The sequence below is a fragment of the Lolium rigidum genome, chromosome 5 (assembly GCF_022539505.1).
Source record: "Lolium rigidum isolate FL_2022 chromosome 5, APGP_CSIRO_Lrig_0.1, whole genome shotgun sequence".
NCBI lineage: Eukaryota > Viridiplantae > Streptophyta > Magnoliopsida > Poales > Poaceae > Lolium > Lolium rigidum.
The window spans coordinates 33,462,130-33,482,856 of NC_061512.1; the positions used below are offsets into that span (position 1 = coordinate 33,462,130).

Below are 20,727 nucleotides of genomic sequence, written 5' to 3' on the forward strand. Positions count from 1 at the left end.
TCTTATTTTTCCACGAAGCTTCCAGAAGACCGAAGAGTATACGAAGTGGGGCCACGAGGGCCCGTACCCATAGGGCGGCGCAGCCTGCATGGGGCCCGCGCCGGCCTATGGTTTGGGGCCCCTGTGCCCCCTCCAACGCTTCCCTTCCGCCTACTTAAAGCCTCCGTCGCGAAAACCCTATTACCGAGAGCCACGATACGGAAATACTTCCAGAGACGCCGCCGCCAATCCCATCTCGGGGGATTCAGGAGATCGCCTCCGGCACCCTGCCGGAGAGGGGAATCATCACCGGAGGGCTCTACATCATCATGCCCGCCTCCGGATTGATGCGTGAGTAGTTCATCCTTGGACTATGGGTCCATAGCAGTAGCTAGTTGGTTGTCTTCTCCTCTTGTGCTATCATGTTTAGATCTTGTGAGCTGCCTAACATGATCAAGATCGTCTATTTGTAATGCTACATGTTGTGTTTGGTGGGATCCGATGAATATAGAATATTATGTCAAGTTGATTATCAATCTATCATATATGTGTTGTTTATGTTCTTGCATGCTCTCCGTTGCTAGTAGAGGCTCTGGCCAAGTTGATACTTGTAACTCCAAGAGGGGGTATTTATGCTCGATAGTGGGTTCATGCCTCCATTGAATCTGGGACAGTGACAGAAAGTTCTAAAGTTGTGGATGTGCTGTTTCTACTAGCAATAAAACATCAATGCTTTGTCTAAGGATATTTGTGTTGATTACATTACGCACCATACTTAATGTAATTGTCTGTTGTTTGCAACTTAATACTGGAAGGGGTGCGGATGCTAACCTGAAGGTGAACTATTTAGGCATAGATGCATGCTGGATGGCGGTCTATGTTCTTTGTCGTAATGCCCTGATTAAATTTCATAGTAATCATCATGATATGTATTGAATCTTTATTTGTCAATTGCCCACCTGTAATTTGTTCACCCAACATGTTATTTATCTTATTGGAGAGACACCACTAGTGAATTGTGGACCCCGGTCCATTCTTTTACATCTGAATACAATCTACTGCAATCATTGTTCTCTATTGTTCTTCGCAAACAAACATCATCTTCCACACTATACGTTTAATCCTTTGTTTTCAGCAAGCCGGTGAGATTGACAACCTCACTGTTACGTTGGGGCAAAGTATCTTGATTGTGTTGTGCAGGTTCCACGTTGGCGCCGGTTTCACTGGTGTTGCGCCGCACTACACTCCTCCACCAACAACCTTCACGTGTTCCTTGACTCCTACTGGTTCGATAACCTTGGTTTCATACTGAGGGAAACTTGCTTCTATACGCATCACACCTTCCACTTGGGGTTCCCAACGGACATGTGCTTCACGCGTATCAATGGACTATATCGATCATGTTGTATAACATCTCCCTGAGATTCATTAATTATATAATTATTGATGATAAATTAATTAACTTGAATTTTGACAAGTTCTCTCGAATGAAAGCACATTTGATTAAGTTGCCTCATAATATATACTAGACCATGAAAGCGCGCGTTGCTGCGCCCGTCCATATTCAAAGAAATGATAGATATGGTTTACAATATTATCCATATTAAAATAACAATAATAATGATAAAATAATCTAGAAATTAAGAAGGAAAAGATATGAGAAAATTTGACTGGTCCAAATCGAAACGAGGCAGCATATGTATCATGGAAAATCATCCACAAGCAGAAGGTTATGATGCTCTGTAATACAAGCTAGATTGTGATAAGCTTCACACCAACAGTATACAAAACGTCGTCTGTGGAATCTTCCTTGCCAGGGAGTAGCATTATCAGACGTCACAAGTCACAACAACTGGAACCAAATTTGCTTCTTTTTCGTGCTATGAACTAAAATGAACCTACATGTTGCGCTGCCATGGACTTTGGTGAACTGCCAGAATTTATGCTTCGGCTCTTGCATGCTTCTCTTCTATGTCGCTCAAAAAGACTAATTAAGAAATACCACAAGTTACCTTTGCACATTGACTTGAAAACTACCTGACAGATAATTTATCCTCCTTGGGGCTAGTTGTCCGATCTTAAACGTAGCATGATTAGAGATCTTCGCAGATGTATGGTAGCTTTCCCACCAACATAATCTAGCTGCATTGCTATTGCCTCAAGTAGTTGCAGGGTGCTATAGTATCCTGGGAAGAAAACAACAGATGCTATGAGAAATCATGCATAAGCATCATAATGAATTGGTAAAACTATATTAGAGAGGTTAGAGAAATCTGTGTGGCTAGATAGACCTGTCTCAGACTAACAACAAAGTGCAAGCCCCGGGGAAATAGGATCAATGAACCAAAGCTGTAGATATATTAACTTACAGCTAGGGATTTAATCATTGTAGTAAGATTATCAATATACATGAAGCTACACCAAGCCATAAATCTGCAAACATCAGATGGTACCTAGTTTGTTTAGGATATTTACACTAACAGTATAACAAAATAAACATTTGCAGAAAAAAGTTACACACGGTTTGCAGCAAGATCAGAAACTACCCGGAGCAACATAGTAAACAGTTACAAGAATATCATCACCATCGTTATATTATATAATATCAGCTAGGCCAGAAAGGAACATATGTCACGGATTTTACTTGTAAAATATATTTAGATGCAATTGCAAATAACAAGATAGTATCTGCTAACATGTTAAGCCATGGATACGTGTACAACATATTTTGACCTCCCAACGTTTCAATATGATACCAATAATTATGCTAAAAATATATGCAACAGTTATCAAACCTCATAAAATAAATATTATATCAGAACACTCAATTGAAATTTGAAAGGCAGAAATAGTAATCCAAAATAAGATCTGAACAAACCTGGGCTAGGCTGTCCAAGTCACAATACATTTTCTTAACCAGTGCTATCAACAAGCTTACACGGATGGTACTCTTTATGGGGACACACCCAACATAAAAGGCAACATGGAAATATGTCGGACTGAGAATTTATTAGAAGATCCTTCAGTATGCAGAATTATCATGAAGGATGAATAGTAAAATCTTGGGGGTGCCCACTGACGAACTAAATGGTGAAGGACTGAAGGCACATGGATAAATCACAATATGCAAGATCCTGCCTGCAATATGGTATATAAAATCATAGCATTAGATCAGTTATAAGTAATTTTATGTAAGAAAATTAAAAAACTGTCACAGGTTCAAAAAAAATCTGTTTTTGAACACAAGTTCACTGGAAATATGCACGGGGCGATTCTAGATCTGGAATTAGCCAGCAAATATTGTGTTAATTTCAGAATGGAACATATCATACCAGTTATATTAAGAGACATATCTAGCAGTGCAGGAAGAAGGATCAGCCCTAGGGAGTGGAGTCGCAGCGATTACCAGCAACATCTGACCGAGCAGCATGCTGTCCATTGAGATCGAAGAGAACCGAACCCATATGGACGTGTGACCAACTGCCCGCTCGCTGTTGACAATCCATATACGCTGGAAGTAGCCTTTCGCAGCTGCCGGACGTTCACCATCGAATGGAACTCTTGGCCGGTAGAAGAGTCTCCTGAAACAAATCAAATGGATGGATAAGGCTCCTTGATGCAATCATAAAAAAGGAAAAGGGCAACTAACAAATGTGTAATTACCCTAATCGAAGAAATGAGGAAATATTGGAGGACGATCGCACATCTTATATGAGGAATCAGGGAGAGGAGGTGGGCAGACATGAAACCGTCCTCCACTGCGACCGGAAGGAAAGGGAACGGAAGGAGGCGCACCTTCTACGCCATTAATCGCGCGAATAAACAGTCCGCCCATCACCGTCTTCATCCAATCACCCTCTCGTCGCTCTGTTTTTTTCCTTCTGAAAACTGTCGGTCTGCCATAAGGTGCCTCTATTAATCAGTAATCACTGCCGGTTTCAATCGTGAGTGGTGCACCAAGGAAGTAAGCAACCGCGGCGACGCTTCGCCCATCGCTGCCACATCAGGCGAGGATCCATCGATCCGCGAGGCCGGCATCACCTCGTCCGCATCTCCTCGCTCTGGGTCGGTCGCAACTACACTCGTACGGGTTATGTTTTTGTCTCTCCAGAGCAGATCGAAGTGGACAAACAGAATTGGTCAACACTACTCTAAAAATCTGATTGAAATAGAACTAAGAAATGCAAAAATTGGGGAATTCATAACCTAGCTTTGATGTCCAACCGGGAGTGGTAGGCGCAAGCGGAGCAAGAATGGCGGAGCAGACGGAGGAGGATTGGCGGGCGGGGAGGATAGGCGGTGCACGCACGAGGTCTTAACGAAGAAGACGTACTGCATCCTTTTTTTCCAATCACTGATATTTGTTTGAAGGCCAAAACACATTGGCCCGTTAAACGTTTTGGGGCCCAAGTAATATGCGGCGGCCTAATACAATCCTGAGAGTAGCAGCCCTAGAATGAAAATGGGCCTTTAGAATGGGCTGTAATGATGCCTGTTCGGGAAACATTGCTAGTTCGAGAATAGCAACCAATTTTGGACCATTAGATTGTTCGATCGGACGGCCGAAAATGCCTAGTCGCTGTGAAGAGGTCCTAGTAGTTCCATTATACTGTTAACTAATATAATTAGTGTGCACGCATGACCTAATTGAAAGTGCTCGGAAAATTCTGGAAAAATCACAGAAATTCTAATATACCAGAAGACTCCGGGAGCCAGAAGGGGAGATGGAGATGTGCCACGGGGCAGCCATACCAGGCCCAGGCGCGGGCCTAGGCCTGGCTGCGCCTGGGGGTGGTATGGGCACCCCGTGCACCCCCTCGCGTCGCCTCTTCGCCTATAAGACCCCTCTGACCTAAAAACTCCGCAACATATCACCCTCCGTCCACGAAAAGTTCCGTAGCCGCCGTCATCGCCGAAACCAAGTTTCAGGGGACAGAAGTCTCTGTTCCGGCACCCTGCCGGGATGGGGAAGTGCCCCCGGAGCCATCGCCATCGACTCCACCGCCTCCACTTCAACTCCATGTTTGTGAGTAATTCCCGCAGGGACTATGGGTTCTTGGTTGTAGCTAGATGGTACTCTCTCCCATGTGCTTCAATACAATGATCTCATGAGTTGCCTTATATGATTGAGATCCATATGATGTAATCGGTGTTGTGTTTGTTGGGATCCGATGGATTGATCATTATGTTCAGTATATCTTATAAGTTTGTGAAGTATTTGTTGCTGCAATATTGTTATGTTTAATGCTTGTCACTAGTGCACGAGTGGCATGATCTTAGATCTAGGCTCTCTAATTGTTGCTTAGATTGTATCTACAAATTGTATGCACATGTCTTTGTCGGGAACCCGAGGCCCCAAAGTGATCTCGAATTGGGATAACTGGAGGGGATGGCTTTGATATGAGGATCACATGTTTTCACCAAGTGTTAATGATTTGCTCCGGTGCTCTATTAAAAGGAGTACCTTAATTACCAGTAGTTTCCCTTGAGGCCCCGCTGCAAACGGGCTGGTAGGACAAAATATGTTATGCAAGTTTCTCATTGCGAGCACGTACGACTATATATGGAAAACATGCCTACGATATTAACAGGCTGGATATTTTGTCTTAATGCTAAATTCAATTCTGTCAATTGTCCAGTTGTAATTTGTTTACCCAACACTTGTTATCTGGAGAGTTACCACTAGTGATCGTCGGGAACCCCGGTCCTTCATTTCATCATCATTGCTTTTCAATCAACTGCGCGGTAAGATATTTTCCAGTGCCATCTCCTCTGTGTTACTGCTACTATTGTGTTACTATTGCTCTCATATTACTGCCGCATCACATTTCCCTGTCAACACGCCATCAAAGTAGTACCAACTATTTTCTGGTGCCGTATCATATTACCACTGCTTTCACATCACCCTGTTGCTAGTGCTTTTCCAGGTGCAGCTGAATTGACAACTCCACTGTCAAGGCTTATAAGTATTCTTTGTGTCGAATCAACAAATTTGTGTTTTAGTTCCCTCGAAGACTGTTGCGATCCCCTATACTTGTGGGTCATCATACATCAGCCTGGCAACACCTTCAACCTCATGTCCCCATCTCGCCTCCTTCCCCATGTGTTTCGGGACCATGGTAGGCAGCTCCCAATTCCGCTGCCAGTCCGACGAATTTGAGCTCTCTTCTGAAATTCCTTTCTCCTTCAGCATCCTCTTTTTTACTTTGTCCCATTTCCATGATAAATTTGATGGATTGGATCTTGAATCAACCTCGCGGTCCTCTTTAGTCCCAATCTTGCCAGCCTCGGGAGGACAGACCGCCAGACGAGCTATGCTCGAGACAATGAGTGAATTTGATACCGACCGGCCTAGGCAAGGCTAGAGGAAGGACATATCTCAGGGGTGCAGAGAGGACGGTGACATAGGCATCCCCAATGGGCCTGCCAAAGATGATACCCGGGGTTTACTGAAGGCCCACGACCCGAAGTTTTATGAAGCCCGGAAGCCCAGTCAAGAGATAGTTTGGAAAGATAGAGTTGTATTAGGAATATCGACTTGTAACTATTGCGGGACAGACACAGATAGTCTCCCGAACTCTGTAACTTATACATCACGAAACCCTCGGCTCCACCTCCATTATAAGGGGGAGTCGAGGGACAAAGAAAGGATCGATTCATTGTTTACGCAACCCTAGTTTTCATAGCAGTCGAGTACTTTTCCGGCTGAAACCTTTGAGATCTACTTGCCCTCTACTTCTAGCAAAACCCTATTCTACAACTTGTAGGCATTGATAAGTTAATCCCTTATAAATGTGCTTGGAGAGCTTCGCCCGCGGTGGCATTAACTGGATTGATGGAGGTGGTGGATAGAGCAAGGGCGCAAGTGCTTGGTTGCAGTGGAGATTTTGGCAGAGGAGATATGAGCGCGGCGCGGCGAAGGGGATTAAGGGAGGAAGAAGATGAGTACTTATAGAAGGCTAAACCGAACCGCCGCACTGTCAACACCCGGATTTTTAAGTCCAGATGCCTATTATGCCATTCATCGCAATCCCAGGAATATTGTTTTTGCGAGACATAATAGATTGATATCACAACACATCATTCATTACAACACATAATCGTCTTACAACAAAGGATCACATGATCCAGTCTTAATACAACATAGTGGATCTAGAGATCCTATTACAAAACACATAGCGGAAGCGAAGTAACGGTCGCGGTCCATCTGTTCCACAGGCAACTGTTGACGTCAGGAGTGATCCTAGTTGTCGTAGACGTCCTGCTGTCCATCTTCCTCGTACTGCTGTTCTCCTTTATAGTCTGGCCATTTGAATAGCCAGGGACAAAGCCATGAGTACTGATGGCGTGTAACTCACACGTTCGTTGGGAACCCCAAGAGGAAGGTATGATGCGCACAGTAGCAAGTTTTCCCTCAGAAAGAAACCAAGGTTTAATCGAACCAGGAGGAGCCAAGAAGCACGTTGAAGGTTGATGGTGGCGAAATGTGATGCGGCGCAACAACAGGGATTCCGGCGCCAACGTGGAACCTGCACAACACAACCCAAGTACTTTGCCCCAACGAAACGGTGAGGTTGTCAATCTCACCGGCTTGTCTGTAACAAAGGATTAACCGTATTGTGTGGAAGATGATTGTTTGCAAGTAAACGATAAAACAAGTATTGCGATAGATTGTATGCTATGTAAAGAATAGGACCGGGGTCCACAGTTCACTAGAGGTGTCTCTCCCATAAGATAAAAGCATGTTGGGTGAACAAATTACAGTCGGGCAATTGACAAATAGAGAAGGGCATAACAATGCATATACATGATATGATAAATATAGTGAGATTTAATCCGGGCATTACGACAAAGTACATAGACCGCCATCCAACTGCATCTATGCCTAAAAAGTCCACCTTCGGGTTATCATCCGAACCCCATTCGGTATTAAGTTGCAAAGCAACAGACAATTGCATTAAGTATGGTGCGTAATGTAATCGACAACTACATCCTTAGACATAGAATCAATGTTTTATCCCTAGTGGCAACAGCACATCACAACCTTAGAACTTTACATCACTTGTCCCAGGTGTCAATGAAGGCATGAACCCACTATCGAGCATAAATACTCCCTCTTGGAGTTAAGAGCAAAAACTTGGCCGGAGCCTCTACTAATAACGGAGAGCATGCAAGATCATAAACAACACATAAACAATAGATTGATAATCACCATAACATAGTATTCTCTATCCATCGGATCCCGACAAACACAACATATAGTATTACAGATAGATGATCTTGATCATGTTAGGCAGCTCACAAGATCCAACAATGAAGCACAATTAGGAGAAGACGACCATCTAGCTACTGCTATGGACCCATAGTCTAGGGGTGAACTACTCACTCATCACTCCGGAGGCGATCATGGCGATGAAGAGTCCTCCGGGAGATGAATCCCCTCTCCCGGCGAGGTGCCGGAGGCGATCTCCTGAATCCCCCGAGATGGGATTCGCGGCGGCGGCGTCTCAGGAAGGTTTTCCGTATCGTGGCTCTCGGGACTGGGGGTTTCGCGACGGAGGCTATAAGTAGGCGAAAGGGTAGGTCGAGGGGCGGCACGAGGGGCCCAGGGGGCAGGGCCGCGCGGCCAGGGCCTGGGCCGCGCCGCCCTGTCACCTGGTCACCTCGTGGCCCCACTTCGACTCCCCTTCGGTCTTCTGGAAGCTCCGTGCAAAAATAGGACCCCGGGCGGTGATTTCGTCCAATTCCGAGAATATTTCCTTACTAGGATTTCTGAAACCAAAAACAGCGAGAAAACGACAAGTCGACTCTTCGGCATCTTGTTAATAGGTTAGTTCCAGAAAATGCGTAAATACGACATATAATGTGCATAAAACATGTAGGTATCATCAATAAAGTAGCATGGAACATAAGAAATTATCGATACGTTGGAGACGTATCGGCATCCCCAAGCTTAGTTACGCTCGTCCCGAGCGAGGTAAAACGATAACAAAGATAATTTCTGAAGTGACATGCCATCATAATCTTGATCATACTATTTGTAAACATATGTAATGAATGCAGCGATCAAAACAATGGTAATGACATGAGTAAACAACTGAATCATAAAGCAAAGACTTTTCATGAATAGTACTTCAAGACAAGCATCAATAAGTCTTGCATAAGAGTTAACTCATAAAGCAATAAATCAAAGTAAAGGTATTGAAGCAACACAAAGGAAGATTAAGTTTCAGCGGTTGCTTTCAACTTATAACATGTATATCTCATGGATATTGTCAACATAAAGTAATATAACAAGTGCAATATGCAAGTATGTAGGAATCAATGCACAGTTCACACAAGTGTTTGCTTCTTAAGGTGGAGAGAGATAGGTAAGCTGACTCAACAATAAAAGTAAAAGAATGGTCCTTCAAAGAGGAAAGCATCGATTGCTGTATTTGTGCTAGAGCTTTTATTTTGAAAACATGAAACAATTTTGTCAACGGTAGTAATAAAGCATATGAGTTATGTAAATTATATCTTACAAGTTGCAAGCCTCATGCATAGTATACTAATAGTGCCCGCACCTTGTCCTACTTAGCTTGGACTACCGGATCTTTGCAATGCCATGTTTCAACCAAGTGTCACAAAGGGGTACCTCCATGCCGCCTGTACAAAGGTCTAAGGAGAAAGCTCGCATTTTGGATTTCTCGCTTTTGATTATTCTCAACTTAGACATCCATACCGGGACAACATGGACAACGAGATAATGGACTCCTCTTAAATGCATAAGCATGTAGCAACAATTATTATTCTCATATGAGATTGAGGATATATGTCCAAAACTGAAACTTCAACCATGATTCATGGCTTTAGTTAGCGGCCCAATGTTTTTCTCTAACAATTTGCATGCTCCAATCATTAAGGTGATAGATCCTTCAGACAAGACGGACATGCATAGCAACTCACATGATATTCAACAATAGTTGATGGCGTTCCCCGAAGCATGGTTATCGCACAACAAGCAACTTAATAAAAGATAAAGTGCATAAGTACATATTCAATACTACGATAGTTTTTAAGGCTATTTTGTCCCATGAGCTATATATTGCAAAGGTGAATGATGGAATTTTAAAGGTAGCACTCAAGCAATTTACTTTGGAATGGCGGAGAAATACCATGTAGTAGGTAGGTATGGTGGACACAAATGGCATAGTGGTTGGCTCAAGGATTTTGGATGCATGAGAAGTATTCCCTCTCGATACAAGGTTTAGGCTAGCAAGGTTATTTGAAGCAAACTCAAGGATGAACCGGTGCAGCAAAACTCACATAAAAGACATATTGTAAACATTATAAGACTCTACACCGTCTTCCTTGTTGTTCAAAACTCAATACTAGATATTATCTAGACCTTTGAGAGACCAAATATGCAAACCAAATTTTAGCAAGCTCTATGTATTTCTTCATTAATGGGTGCAAAGTATATGATGCAAGAGCTTAAACATGAGCACAACAATTGCAAAGTATCACATTATCCAAGACATTTTAGAATTACTACATGTAGCATTTTCCAATTCCAACCATATAACAATTTAACGAAGAAGAAACTTCGCCATGAACATTATGAGTAAAGCCTAAGGACATATTTGTCCATATGCAACAGCGGAGCGTGTCTCTCTCCCACAAAGTGAATGCTAGGATCCATTTTATTCAAACAAAAAAAACAAAAACAAAAATAAACCGACGCTCCAAGTAAAGAACACAAGATGTGATTGAATAAAAATATAGTTTCAGGGAGGAACTCGATGATGTTGTCGATGAAGAAGGGGATGCCTTGGGCATCCCCAAGCTTAGACGCTTGAGTCTTCTTAAAATATGTAGGGATGAACCACGGGGGCATCCCCAAGCTTAGAGCTTTCACTCCTCTTGATCATAGTATATCATTCTCCTCTCTTGACCCTTGAAAACTTCCTTCACACCAAACTTCAAGCAAACTCATTAGAGGGTTAGTGCACAATTAATAATTCACACATTCAGAGGTGACACAAACATTCTTTACATTTCTGGACATTGCATAAAGCTACTGGACATTAATGGATCAAAGAAATTCATCCAACATAGCAAAAGAGGCAATGCGAAATAAAAGGCAGAATCTGTCAAAAACAGAACAGTTCGTAAAGACGAATTTTAAAATGGCACCAGACTTGCTCAAATGGAAAAACTCAAAACTAATGAAAGTTGCGTACATATCTGAGGATCACGCTCGTAAATTGGCAGATTTTTCGAATTTTCTACAGAGACCTGTGCCCAGATTCGTGACAGACAGCAATGCTGTTTCTGCGCAGCGATCCCAAATATAACATCAACTTTGACATAGAAACTTTACTTGGCACAAAAACATGATAAGGAGAGGTTGCTACAGTAGTAAACAACTTCCAAGACTCAAATATAAAACAAAGTACTGTAGTAAAAACATGGGTTGTCTCCCATAAGCGCTTTTCTTTAACGCCTTTCAGCTAGGCGCAGAAAGTGCAAATCAAGTATTATCAAGAGTAGAAGCATCAACATCATAATTTGTTCTAATAATAGAATCAAAAGGCAACTTCATTCTCTTTCTAGGGAAGTGTTCCATACCTTTCTTGAGAGGAAATTGATATTTAATATTACCTTCCCTCATATCAATAACAGCACCAACAGTTCGAAGAAAAGGTCTTCCCAATACAATAGGACAAGATGCATTGCATTCGATATCCAAGACAACAAAATCAACGGGGACAAGGTTATTGTTAACCGTAATGTGCACATTATCAATCCTCCCCAAAGGTTTCTTTTTAACATTATCGGCAAGATTAACATCCAAATAACAATTCTTCAATGGTGGCAAGTCAAGCATATCATAAATCTTTTTAGGCATAACAGAAATACTTGCACCAAGATCACATAAAGCATTACATTCAAAGTCATTGAATTTCATTTTAATGATGGGCTCCCAACCATCTTCTAACTTTCTAGGAATAGAAGTTTCAAGTTTTAGTTTCTCTTCTCTAGCTTTTATGAGAGCATTTGTAATATGTTTTGTAAAGGCTAAATTTATAGCACTAGCATTAGGACTTTTAGCAAGTTTTTGTAAGAACTTTATAACTTCAGAGATGTGGCAATCATCAAAGTCTAAATCATTATGAGCTACAGCAATGGGATCATTGTTCCCAAGATTGGAAAAAATTTCAGCAGTTTTATCACAAGCAGTTTCAGCAGTTTTAGCAATTTCGAGGCAGTTTTGTACGCTTTGCACTAGGAGTAGAAACATTGCCAACACCAATTATTTTACCATTGATAGTAGGAGGTGCAGCAACATGTGAAGCATTAACATTACTAGTGGTGGTAATAGTCCAAACTTTAGCTACATTATTCTCTTTAGCTAGTTTTTCATTTTCTTCTCTATCCCACCTAGCACGCAATTCAGCCATTAATCTTATATTCTCATTAATTCTAACTTGGATGGCATTTGCTGTAGTAGTAATCTTATTATCAATATCCTCATTAGGCATAACTTTCAATTTTAAAAGATTAACATCAGAGGCAAGTCTATCAACTCTAGAAGCAATAATATCAATTTTATCAAGCTTTTCCTCAACAGATTTATTAAAAGCAGTTTGTGTACTAATAAATTCTTTAAGCATAGCTTCAAGACCAGAGGGCACACTCCTATTATTGTTGTAAGAATTCCCATAAGAATTACCATAACCATTACCATTAGCAGAAGGATATGGCCTATAGTTATTACCAGAGTTGTTCCTATAAGCATTGTTGTTGAAATTATTATTTTTAATGAAATTCACATCAACATTTTCTTCTTGAGCAACCAATGAAGCTAAAGGAACATTATTTGGATCAACATTAGATCTACCATTCACAAGCATAGACATAATCACATCAATCTTATCACTCAAGGAAGAGGTTTCTTCAACGGAATTTACCTTCTTACCTTGTGGAGCTCTTTCCGTGTGCCATTCAGAGTAATTTATCGTCATATCATCAAGAAGTTTTGTAGCCGCCCCCAAAGTGATGGACATAAAGGTACCTCCAGCAGCTGAATCCAATAAATTCCGCGAAGAAAAATTTAGTCCTGCATAGAAGGTTTGGATGATCATCCAAGTAGTCGATCCATGGGTTGGGCAATTCTTTACCAAAGTTTTCATTCTCTCCCATGCTTGAGCAACATGTTCAGTATCTAATTGCTTAAAATTCATTATGCTACTTCTCAAAGATATAATTTTAGCGGGAGGATAATATCTACCAATAAAAGCATCCTTACATTTAGTCCATGAATCAATACTATTCTTAGGCAAAGATAGCAACCAATCTTTAGCTCTTCCTCTTAATGAGAAAGGAAACACTTTCAATTTAATAATATCACCATCTACATCCTTATACTTTTGCATTTCACAAAGTTCAACAAAATTATTGAGATGGGCAGCGAGCATCATCGGAACTAACACCGAGAAAATTGATCTCTCATAACCGAGGTTCGAGTAAAGTAGGTTTAATTTCAAAGAATTCTGCTGTAGTAGCAGGTGGAGCAATAGGTGTGCATAGGAAATCATTATTATTTGCATTTGTGAAGTCACACAACTTAGTATTTTCAGGGGTATTCATTTTAGCAACGGTAAATAAAACAAACTAGATAAAGTAAATGCAAGTAACTAATTTTTGTGTGTTTTTGATATAGAGAGCAAGACAGTAAATAAAGTAAAACTAGCAACTAATTTTTTGTGTTTTGTTTAGGTGCAGCAAACAAAGTAGTAAATAAAATAAAGCAAGACAAAAACAAAGTAAAGAGATTGAGAAGTGGAGACTCCCCTTGCAGCGTGTCTTGATCTCCCCGGCAACGGCGCCAGAAAAAGAGCTTGATGGCGTGTAACTCACACGTTCGTTGGGAACCCCAAGAGGAAGGTATGATGCGCACGGTAGCAAGTTTTCCCTCAGAAAGAAACCAAGGTTTAATCGAACCAGGAGGAGCCAAGAAGCACGTTGAAGGTTGATGGTGGCGAAATGTGATGCGGCGCAACAACATGGATTCCGGCGCCAACGTGGAACCTGCACAACACAACCCAAGTACTTTGCCCCAACGAAACAGTGAGGTTGTCAATCTCACCGGCTTGCTGTAACAAAGGATTAACCGTATTGTGGGGAAGATGATTGTTTGCAAGTAAACAAGTAAAACAAGTATTGCGGTAGATTGTATGCTATGTAAAGAATAGGACCGGGGTCCACGAGTTCACTAGAGGTGTCTCTCCCATAAGATAAAAGCATGTTGGGTGAACAAATTACAGTCGGGCAATTGACAAATAGAGAAGGGCATAACAATGCATATACATGATATGATAAATATAGTGAGATTTAATCCGGGCATTACGACAAAGTACATAGACCGCCATCCAACTGCATCTATGCCTAAAAAGTCCACCTTCGAGGTTATCATCCGAACCCCATTCGGTATTAAGTTGCAAAGCAACGAGACAATTGCATTAAGTATGGTGCGTAATGTAATCGACAACTACATCCTTAGACATAGAATCAATGTTTTATCCCTAGTGGCAACAGCACATCACAACCTTAGAACTTTCTGTCACTGTCCCGGGTGTCAATGAAGGCATGAACCCACTATCGAGCATAAATACTCCCTCTTGGAGTTAAGAGCAAAAACTTGGCCAGAGCCTCTACTAATAACGGAGAGCATGCAAGATCATAAACAACACATAAACAATAGATTGATAATCACCATAACATAGTATTCTCTATCCATCGGATCCCGACAAACACAACATATAGTATTACGGATAGATGATCTTGATCATGTTAGGCAGCTCACAAGATCCAACAATGAAGCACAATTAGGAGAAGACGACCATCCTCGCTACTCGCTATGGACCCATAGTCCAGGGGTGAACTACTCACTCATCACTCCGGAGGCGATCATGGTGATGAAGAGTCCTCCGGGAGATGAATCCCCTCTCCGGCAGAGTGCCGGAGGCGATCTCCTGAATCCCCCGAGATGGGATTCGCGGCGGCGGCGTCTCTGGAAGGTTTTCCGTATCGTGGCTCTCGGTACTGGGGGTTTCGCGACGGAGGCTATAAGTAGGCGAAAGGGTAGGTCAGGGGGCGGCACGAGGGGCCCAGGGGGCAGGGCCGCGCGGCCAGGGCCTGGGCCGCGCCGCCCTGTCACCTGGCCACCTCGTGGCCCCACTTCGACTCCCCTTCGGTCTTCTGGAAGCTCCGTGCAAAAATAGGACCCTGGGCGGTGATTTCGTCCAATTCCGAGAATATTTCCTTACTAGGATTTCCGAAACCAAAAACAGCAGAAAACAGACAATCGGCTCTTCGGCATCTTGTTAATAGGTTAGTTCCAGAAAATGCGTAAATACGACATATAATGTGCATAAAACATGTAGGTATCATCAATAAAGTAGCATGGAACATAAGAAATTATCGATACGTTGGAGACGTATCAAGTACTTTAAAGTACTCGCAAACTAATACTAATGTAAGCACTATCCACTATAGTAAGGGGGTGCTAAGCTCTAAGTTTATTTGCATAAAGCCAATTTTATTTCATAAGCATTTAGTAAAAGCCTCTTCATTTGCTAATTAACTCAAGTGGGAACATTAGTGTCATTCCCACAACTCTGTTGTGATTCAAATCAAAGTCACCATTCACCTTTCAAATTCAAGTCACGAGTCACATGTCATATTTTTGGAAGTAGCCTGATGACGGAACAGTATGGCCTTTCCAATCGTCCGTAATCGTGGACACGGCTATTCGAATAGTTCTACACTCTGCAGAGGTCGTACACTTGTGCCACAACATTTGCAATAATCCGTCGTGGTTAATCGGCCTCGATTTATCACACTCCGTGTGCGGACTACCAACCATAACCTTTCACTTACATATCCTAGTATAGGCATCTCTCCCCATGAGCTTGGCCTCCCAATGAAGACGAGCACGATCAGCCTGGGAACTGCACAGGGCTTGGGCCGGACATTCACCTCATTTCACGTCATTTCACATCATTTCATATTTCTTTGGAGGCAGCCCTTGGCATAACCCCGATGACGCTTGTTTAGAGGGAACCCATACTAAGATACATAAATTTCTAGTTAAGCCCTTACCCATGTTGGGTATTGTGGGGGTACTTTCAAATTGGAATGGTATCGCATCCGAACCCAACCATCAGTTTTTCGTAAAATTCACCAAGTCATTCACAATTCATATTCACCTTCAAAATCTTTCAATAGAATGAGTCATCATTCCAAGGTTTTCAAAGTCATTTCATTTCACAAGTTCCCATCTAGAGTAGTCAATTTTATTTGTTAGCACTAGCAACTAGTCATGAGGGGTGCTAACTAGCCTGTAATGCTCTAGGCTAAATTTGATACTCTTGTACTACTCTATATCTAAACCAAGTGAATCATGAATCAAAAAGTACCTTGATAAACAAAATTTAGTAAAGCTTGTAAAGTAAAAAACTTGGGATAGGAGCTTCAAGCATAAAGTAAAGTAATGATGCCTTGCTCTTGTAGAGCTTTGCATTAAGTTAGCCTGCAAGAATATTAGCTTGCCTTGACTGTTGGGGTGATCAAAGTTCTCTTCTCCTTCCTCTTGGTAGAATACCTCCTCCTCTTGACAGTCTCCGGTACTAGCGTCTATAAACGAATACGAGGATACAATCACCAAACAATACTTAAGTGCTAGACTAATCACACAAAATGGTTCACACAAGTTATTCTAGCCTCACCATATTATTATCATGTTGGTTGACTTTGTTTTCTTTTAAAGAAAAATAATTTCCTCTCATTACAAATATTGATTAGGGTTTCTATTTAATTCTTTGAGAAATAATTTCCTCTCATTGAATCTTGTTTAAGATTTAATCTCCTCATATGATAATATATGAACTCATGTTGACCAAGGTCAACACTTCATACTCATCATTTGGGAAAATGCTTTAAATGAGATGATGCACCTCATGCCATTTAATACCAACATAGTAATGATTTTATATCATCTAATAATTCAATATGAGAGTTAATAGACCATGGTCTCTACCTCATGTTGAATTACTTGAGACCAAGATTTAAATGAGAAGAATACCTCTCATAAGATTTAATACATAGTTGTGAATAATTTAAATACTACTATTGAGGTGATTTAATATTTTCCAGAAGGATCATATGGGGTCATGAAGACAATTGTCATCACCTCACCTTGAATCACTTGAGAATGTGATTTAAATGAGGTGCTACACCTCATAGTTTTAAATTCTTAAATTCGAAGGTAATTTAAATGGGCTAGTAATGCCTACATAGCCATTATTTGATTCTAACCCATGATCATATAAAGCAACTATAGTATTTTCTTACATAATAAATTAGACAACATAATATGTGATTCATGAGAGGTGGAATCAACTCAAAATGGTTTATGGTTGATTTTAAATAATTATTTGAAGTTTGAAAATGCCCTACCTTGTTATTTTTACTATTTGAATTCTACAACATATTTTGATTTGAATCCAGTGTGGTTGGATGGGGCCTTTCATGAGCTTTCTGAATATATAAAATTTATCAAATTTGGCCGAGTATATTTGGAGTTATTAAATATTTAGTAAAGCATCTGAGAGCAATTTCACAGAAAAAGAAATAAAGCAAATTTGAATTTAAACAGGGGCGGGAAGCTAACTGGGCCGAATTGGTTTGAAAATGGAGAAAGCCAGCCCAACAGCGTTTCTCACGCCACGGGCCGCCTGACATGGTGGGACCCAGTGGTCAGTGAGTCTTTAACGCCGAAACGGTACCTGGCAACGTGCGCCGTCCGATTAGAAGTAGATCGTGCGGTGGGGAGGCGTCGTCTCCGTCGGGGAGAAGACCTTGCTGGAGCGGCGGCGGTAGGGGGTCGGCGGCGTGAGGAAGCTCCGGCGAGGGGCGGCGCGGACGCTAGACGGGGTTGTCGACGACGAGGAGTTGAATGGCAGTCGCGGCAGCTCCGGGGGTTGCCTAAATCGACGACGGCGTCAGCTACTGGCTCCGGCGATCGTGGACGCGATTGGAGCTTTCTACTGCGCAATGTGGATGAGCTAGGGATCGAGGAGGCTCGAAGGAAGAGGGGAAGCGGATGGGGTGAGGAATTCGTCCAGGGAATGCTTCCTTTTATAGGGGTCGAGGTGCTGCGGGTGCCCGTGGGAGGTCGTCGACGGCGTGGCGTCTCCGGTGCTCCAAGGGGCAATCTAGGGGGCGCATCGTGTAGGCGACGGCTAGGCGGAGCTAGCGCGCGTGATGGCACGTCAAATGATGGTCTGTGGTGTGCTAGCGATGGTGGCGTCCTCGCAGTACCGTGGCGGAAGGTTTTGATGATGGCGACGGTGATGGTTCCTCCGCAGGCGATTGAGCATGTCTACGGCATAGCTGGGGGTGCGGTGATGCTTGATGCAGAACTAGAGGGATAGGGGAGGACGAGAGCGTGCTGGCGAGTGGTTGTACTGCGGCGTCCAGTGTCGTGCCAGGGCGCGCTCACCGCGTGCCTGGCATGCCACGGCATGGTACTGGGCGTGCGCGTTCTGGTCAGTGTGGTGCTCTCCTTTGCTCAGGGCTGGTACTGGCGTGCGTGATAGAGTGTGGGAATGCTTGCTGACAAGGTGAGGCTGGCCAGAGAGGGGTGGAGAGATTGAGTGCATGTGTGTGTCCTTCATGGCCGGCATGGGGTTTTTGTGATCATGCCATTGCTTTAGTCGACCAAACCAGTACATGGCTTGATGCAGGGGAGGTACAGGAGCAGCAATGATCAAGGATCAAAGTGGTTTAGGCTAAGAACCAGTGTGTAAATGGGTGTGTGTGAAATCTGAAATGATGCCTGCCAAGTGTTTGAGTAAATGGCCGCATGAAGAAAATGTTTGAATTTCAAAAATTCTTTTTTGGTGGACTTCATTCATATAATTAAAGAGAAAGAATGGTGGTGGTGGTGGTCAATTTGGTGGAGATTTGTGAGATTTCAAAATGAGGGTTATCTTCTCTTTGATTTAAAGTCTCCACTTGGCACCTCTTTGCTGGTCAACCTGGTCAACATTAGTGCTGGTGGTAAAAATGAAAGTTTTTCACCATCCTTTGGTCTTGGATGAGGTGGTCATAGTTTACCAAGTTTTGTTTAGGAATCAGAAGATAAATGGGTGCAAAGTGGTGAAGAAAATAAAAATGGGACATATGACCATTATCATATGTGAATTGAATTTGAGATTTTCTTTGATTTGATTCTTGTTTCTTTGATGCATTTGCGTTTGTTTATCATATATAAGTATTCTACAAGCAAGAGATCAAGCAATGGTGGCCTTGGTTGAAGATTTGCAAATTTGGCTAAGTGTATGTGAGTGAATTTTGGGGATTTTCTCCCTATTTGATTTCTCTCTTTGTGATTTGATTTTTCTTGACTCTAAAGTGATTCTTATTAGTTTAGAAACATTTCCAAACCATTGAAACCATTCCAAAAGGTTTGGTTCAAAGATTTGCAAAATTGGCCTTAATACATAAGAGGTGATGTGTCAAATTTTGCTAAACTTGTAAATTGTTCACCTTCCTTTACTTGGGCATGGGTTAGGGTCAACTTAGTGCTAGATTAGGTTTAGAAATGGATTCCCACCATTTGATCAAGGTTTAAAGGCATAGGGCAAGAATTGGGTATTATGGCTATGTGTCACATATGCCTCTATGCATATGTGGCATTTGATTTTTAATTTGACTTTGCTTGACCCAATTGGTGTTGTTGAGTGTTGAAATGGTATATGGAAGTGATCCAACCATTCATCACAGGTCTTAGGGTCAAGGTCCTCAAATTCATAAATTTGCTATTTACTCTCATATGCCTCTATGGCATTTTTAGTTTCTTTTTATGTTATTTGGATTTACTTTGGATTGGGTTTGATAAGTGCTAGGTAAGGTTTATGAAGGTTTTACAAACCTCTAAACAAAGTAGAAGGGTCTAGGGTAAAGATTTATAAATATAGCCATAGGCACATATGCTTTTTTTTAATTTCTTTTTATTTTATTTTAACTAGGGTGATGAAAAGAGGGGTGAGGTTTAGGGTTTAAGGTCATTTCAAATACTAATAACAAGCAATCATGGCAATAACACAAGAATTAAGCAAGGTTGCTATGTATCAAACTTAATTGAATAAAAGTTTTTGTTGGTTCCAAAATTTGGAACTAGTGAAATTCATTTTGTTTGTTTTGAAATTTTTGGGATGTTACACGCACCGTTGGATGGTATGGGAATGGACTTGATGCTTTACACGTGGCTCAAGGGGTAAAAAAGTATTTTCACTGTGATGGAACTGGACAGGCGCTACAGCGCGCATGCCAGAAAAAGCGGAGGACATGTGTCCCCCACTTGCGTAACGTGTCAAGGAGCCGCAGACTTTGGGTCCACATGTCAGTGTCAGGATGGAATTCACGTTTTCCAATACAGAGATCGTGGCTATCGTCAGCAATGATGTCACTTTACAAAGGGAAAAATTTCGGCTGCGGTGTTATGAAGATTGGCGACAGGGAAGGAATATTGATAATCTCGAGAGCCTTTGACCAAATACAAGTTTTTGTTCAAATGCTCGGGGGCTACTTTATAAAGAAATTTAAGGAAGTTTGATGGAGTTGTTTCAGAATATTGCGACATAGATAAAGTGGAGCCTACAACCAAGTATAAATACTCGACTGTAGCCTCGAGGG

The 20,727-nt window shown here is 41.9% G+C and overlaps 1 long non-coding RNA gene across 3 annotated transcripts; it reads right to left on the reverse strand.

The window, feature by feature from the left end:
- Positions 1-1,789: 1,789 nt before the first annotated feature.
- Positions 1,790-4,212, reverse strand: LOC124654020. 3 transcript variants are annotated; one of them, XR_006988140.1, is made up of 3 exons: positions 3,775-4,212; positions 3,386-3,560; positions 1,790-2,165 (listed from the first exon to the last, which is right to left on the reverse strand). It is a non-coding gene; the product is annotated as an uncharacterized LOC124654020 (long non-coding RNA). The 3 variants fall into 3 exon arrangements; XR_006988141.1 differs by having other exon boundaries at positions 3,643-4,212; XR_006988139.1 differs by lacking the exons at positions 3,386-3,560; positions 3,775-4,212 and adding an exon at positions 2,858-3,162.
- Between the last annotated feature and the right edge of the window lie 16,515 nt (positions 4,213-20,727).